The sequence below is a fragment of the Vicia villosa genome, linkage group LG4, assembly GCF_029867415.1.
Source record: "Vicia villosa cultivar HV-30 ecotype Madison, WI linkage group LG4, Vvil1.0, whole genome shotgun sequence".
Taxonomy (NCBI): domain Eukaryota; kingdom Viridiplantae; phylum Streptophyta; class Magnoliopsida; order Fabales; family Fabaceae; genus Vicia; species Vicia villosa.
In genome coordinates, this window is record NC_081183.1 from 188,919,419 (window position 1) to 188,925,054 (window position 5,636).

General features: G+C 30.3%; 1 long non-coding RNA gene across 6 annotated transcripts; it reads right to left on the reverse strand.

The window, feature by feature from the left end:
• Positions 1 to 1,587: 1,587 nt before the first annotated feature.
• LOC131596447 (uncharacterized) lies at positions 1,588 to 4,885 on the reverse strand. 6 transcript variants are annotated; one of them, XR_009282310.1, is made up of 4 exons: positions 4,494 to 4,885; positions 2,760 to 4,384; positions 1,948 to 2,002; positions 1,588 to 1,809 (listed from the first exon to the last, which is right to left on the reverse strand). It is a non-coding gene; the product is annotated as an uncharacterized LOC131596447 (long non-coding RNA). The 6 variants fall into 6 exon arrangements; XR_009282306.1 differs by having other exon boundaries at positions 4,488 to 4,885; XR_009282309.1 differs by having other exon boundaries at positions 2,760 to 3,353; positions 3,497 to 4,885.
• Between the last annotated feature and the right edge of the window lie 751 nt (positions 4,886 to 5,636).

Genomic DNA, 5,636 nt, shown 5'->3' on the forward strand with positions numbered 1-5,636 from the left:
AGAAGAAAGGTTTGAAATGAAAAGGTAGTACATGAGATACTGGTGATAAATAGTGAAGTTGAATGACAAATGAAGGGAACTAAAATAAAAATTTTAATTTGATGAAATAAAATTCCTAGTTCAAATTTGGTATATATTCTTGAATTTGTCTTTCATGGCAGTGTATAGTACAATCCGAAAAGAAAAAGATACGAGAACGTGAGAGAAAGTAGAAACAGTTAGAAGTAAAAAATAAAAATGCAAAGTATGGCCCCCACAAGTTGGAGCGCGAGACTTTCGGGGGAGTTGTTTGAGAATGGAGGCTTTTTGTGAGTTTGGTGGGGTCTTTCAAAATTCAGACTGTCCCTCTTTGAATTGCCAAATCATACCATTCAAAAGTAATTCTATTTATTATGTTTTTTTTTTCAAAAGACTTTTATTGAATATTGAATGTTTATTATGTTATTATGTCAAAAAATTGTTAAATATTAGTTAAAATAATAACTTACTAGTCTCTCTTTCTGTTTAAAAAAAAAACTACATTTGTCTTTCATATATTTCTTAACTTCTTAAGGAATTTTAATCTTAATAAACTTAAAGTTTAAAGTTTGTATGATGATAACCATACTCATATGTCATCTTAATAGTTATTTTAATATTAAATAATAATCGTTTTTGAACTATGAAATACATAAAATATAGATGAGAATATGTCTAAGCACTTAATAGAATCTACAACTTTGTCTACACAGACTCGTCATATTTTTTTCTTTAAATAATGTCTCGACTTTTTATAAATTTCTTTAGTTAAAAAAAATTAAATCACATTCGATTAGAAAAGTCTTTTGAACATATTAGACTTACCTATTTAAATAAATATAAATAATTCTATTATTATATTACATTTTATATGTTGAATAAGAAAAGTATATATATATATATATATATATATATATATATATATATATATATATATATATATATATATATATATATATATTCAAAAACTTATGAAAATAAACTAAAAAAAAACTTTCATAACAATGTCATAAATTGTTTTTATGATTTCTCTTCAACAATTAGTATAAAAATTTTATGTTATTATGTATGTTCAGATAAGTTAATGCAAACAAATATTTAGTCACATTGATTTTTTTTTTTTTATTTTCTAATCAATCTAACACTACAAGAAAATTGACAGATTGCGACGGTTAATTTCGCTGCTTACGACGGTTAAAACCGTCGCAATTTAGAATCTACGACAGTTAATGTACTGTCGCAGAAATGTGTGTCGCCGGGCTGTATCGCGACAGTTGCTAAAACCGTCACTCCTACTGTCGTTATACATTGCGACGGGAATGCAACTGCCTTAGAAAGTTATTTGCGACAGTTCTAAACCGTCGTGGATTTTATTTGGTGTAACATTATTATCCAAATTGCGACGGGTGGGCAACTGCCTTAGAAAGATATTTGGGACGGTTTGAAACCGTCGTGGATTTTATTTGGTGTTTCATTATCAATCCGGATTGCGACGGTTTATAACAAACTACGGAGGTTCATAACCCCCGCTAAATTTATTAATTTAAAAAAAATAAAAAAATTCACATCTTTTGCCATATATCAACCACCTTCATTTTTTCATTCCTTGGTAACATTAGTTTTTGACATATAATTGAACGAAAAACAGTTAAGCAACAATTTCTATGAAAATTCTAAAATTTCATTCCAAACAAAATCCTGTACTACAACAAAAATAAAAAATTTAAAGTTTCATGGCTTTGCTTCTACCACTTAATCCATTTTCTTTGTCTTCATCCTTCAAACTAGACCCTGCATATGTCAAAAAGAAAAATGGATGAACTTTTTATACAATACAATATTTAAGCCCTATAATCTAACTATTAATTGAGCTTAACTATACTTCTTAATACACATAATATTTGGTTGTTCGAAGATCGTGGAGATTACCAATGATTAACTTAAGGGAATCAGGCAATCCTGCTAATACCACATTTGCTGTACCCTGAATTAAATCAAAGCAACACTATGTAAAGTCTAAGTAAAAGCCACATTTTTTAATACTTATTTTTCATCTTTATACCAAAACAAACAGGAGTAAAATCAAAGTAAATATATTTAACACTATAATACTAAAAGGAATGTTAATTAATTTCAAGACAACTTTTCAATACATCGCGTAGTGTACCTTTAATAATCACTTAATAATATTTAATTTTATTATATTTAATTATTTAGATTTAGTTGTAATTTGTGTCCCTCTATTTATCATATGTTTCAATTTTAATACATTATTTTAAAATTTGGATTTTTAATATCTTTATTTTATTTTTGTTAGGATTTTAGTTTCTTTCAAATCTAATAGTATTTTAACTAAACATGGCAATTAAGCCCTCTAATCTCTCTAATCTCTATGACCAATATACTCTCACTTATCACATTCAAAACATATATATACAAATAGAAGAATATCTCATCACATACAGGATAGAATACTGTGATCACTTGGTATTGAGCTTAAGATAAAAGTGGACTAACAAGACTACCATAACTTGATGAGTGTTGAATTGGAAACAAAGCAGGATCTTTATATACAGATAACAATTTATTGTAAAATTCAGTCATTGCAGTATAATTTTTGTCTTCCCTATCCTTCTTTATTAAACTTTACAGACACAAACAAGTCAAATCAACACCAAGATATTTAATAGCAGGAGTATTTTAACAACTTTTAAGACAATACTAGTTACAAGAGACATTACCTCTATTGAGTATGCAGTAAATATAGGCAAGAATCACCATCAGCAGTAATAATTAAAGATAAGAGTGAGTACTGGTACAGAACGCGTCCAAGTCGGAGCTGGAGAAAGTTTTTTTAAGCAAAACTTCCCACTGTAATCAGTTGCATAAGAACTAGAGAAAATATCATTGAATTGTGTACGATAGGCCAGAATCTTCACGCAGTTTCATACTTTGATGTATATACATTTATGAACTGCGTAACAAAAAATCATCACATCAGTGCAAGCCATGTAAAAATCAGTTTCTTCGAGTCTCACATACATTATTCACGTCGATAAAATGACTTTGCAAGATAAGCATACAAAGAAATCTGAACTGGTTTCGGTAAATGATGTATGCGATACAAAGATAGACCAAGAGAAATGGTAAAATTAGCGAAGCTAAGAAGAAATATGAAATATCAAGAATTCCAAAGAAAATGATCCTTGGAAGATCTCTGTGGTAAGGCATATACGGAGCTTCGAATTCACTTTCATGTTTTGTGAAGGGACTTTTTATCAAACTGAGAATGAAAGGAATTATCTGAAATAGTTTCGATGAAACGCTTGTCCATCCTGTAGTGGCAACGTAAGTAATGAAAAACGATGCCTATAGTAAAATCAATATAAATTGAATTAAAAAGACATGGAAATAGAATATTGTATCATATTTAGTTGTTCATTTAATATGCAGTTTTAGATTTGAATATCGTGTATACCTGCGTCGGGACTGCAACAGCTAGTTGTCCAGTATTTTCCCTCAGATCAAGGATGATTAAGAGCTGATGTAAAACTGAGCCAGAAAATACGGTGGCGAAAAAAACATTCCATATTGTGTTGATGATGGCAACCAATACAAAAGTTGCATAAGAAATGGAGAGGACAAATTAAGTTAGATTAAATCACGAAAAAGGAAGAGCAAGATATATCTAACAAAAGATATAGATGTATAAGTTGCATCATCAACAACCTATGTTGCCCGAGCAAGCAACAATATCATAAATTCAACATGTAAAATTAGTCAAAAGTGACATTCATAAGTAAGTTTTCAAAGATAGATTTTATTCAAGTATTCAACTTTAGGAACTCATTTGATATTTTGCTAACAGGAAGTAACAATTGGTGTAAAATAAAACAATTAACAAGTTATAATTCCATAAATGTTTAGTCAATTGCTTAATTTTAGACGAACCACAATTTAAGCATCATTATGGGGCTCGAGACGCACAAGTCGATTTAATCCGTGTAATCTTTTGCATCTCAAGAGACAGCTCCGATGACACAAATTCAGTAACAATTGAGTTTTCACAAAACCTTTGATAACTATGTAATAAAGTTTAGTAACTTGGGTGACAGCAATATAAAGCAAGAGCAGCTAACCTGCATCACTTTCTAGATGCATACCTTCATATTCACTATAACCCTAATTTTCTTCAATCAAAATTACAGTAAGATAAAATCATAGCTAACAGAATAAGGGTTTTTGCTTCTGAATTGAATCATACAAAAAAGAACATAACATGTTTAATAGCATTGGGATGAGAGTGACTGGTGCTTTGATTAAGACATTCAACACCAATCCAATCTATGAAGCCTGAGAGGTCAAGCTAATTAAGATATTAGGAACTATGTAAGAAATTTTGTACCCTAAATCGAATAAGATAAACATCATGGAAATGATGATAGTCAATGATAGAGTTTGAATCTTACTTGAACCTTGTGAATAGCGGTGTCGGATTCTCCAAACATTGCTTCATATTTGTGTGGCGCGGAAACAGAGAGATAAGAGAGGAAGGGGGAAGAGAATCAATATCAATGCCAACAACAACACCAACCTGATTTGTGCGATTTCAAAGAGAGATCTTCCCCTTGGCGTAGCAATCGAAGGAGGCTAGTACGAAGATCACCAGAGGATGTTTGATGCTTTCGATTAGAGCTCTCAGATCTAACACACAGTCGTCATCATGTAAAAGGGGTTTATGATTCTGAAAAGAAAATTAAATTGCGTTAGAATTTGGGATTCTTAGCTGCGTGAATTGAAAGAACATGGCGGCAGGTGGAGAACGGTCGTGAAACTTGAACGAGGTCGATTCTTGCAACCGTCGTGGAATATGAAGTGATATTGTAATATTATTATAATTAATAATTAGTTAATAATATTGTAATAATATTATTATAATTAATAATTAATTAATTACTATTATTATAATTAACTTATAAAAGTGAAAAGGTGGGAAAATAATGAAAGAAAAAAAGTGAGAAAATAAAAGAATAAAAAAATGTAACAATTATATATGATTGGCTAAAGTAGTCGCGACAGTTTGTCCTAACGGTCGCGAGTGTGGAAAGAGGGCAGTTCTTTGGCAACTGTCGCAATTATGTTACTCAATATGTCTAAAAATCTGCGACGGTTGCCTCTAACTGTCATGACAACTGTCGCTATCAAGAAATAAAGACAGTTTTATGGGAACTGTCGCAACTCAAGTGTCGTAAAACTATTTTTTTCTTGTAGTGTAAATATATAAATTGTTTATTTAGATATACTCAAATAAAATAGACTTTAAAGTAAGCTAATAGTTAAACCAAAATTTCAAAAATGTCTGACTCAGACCTATAAATAAGCTAATGACAAGCAACAAGACAAACTTGAACTTTGAAATATTTAGCAAAGTCGGCCTTAGGCTCGACAAAACCTAACTCGGTCATCTTATTCTCACTCGTAATAAATATAATAAAGAAAAGAAAAATTTAAATGAAGACAAAAGTGTAAATAGATTGTTTAATTGATTTGTGTGCTAAAATATGTACTAGTGTCGTTGTCATAATGGGTTATCTGACCCTAAACATGTCCTCCTTGTC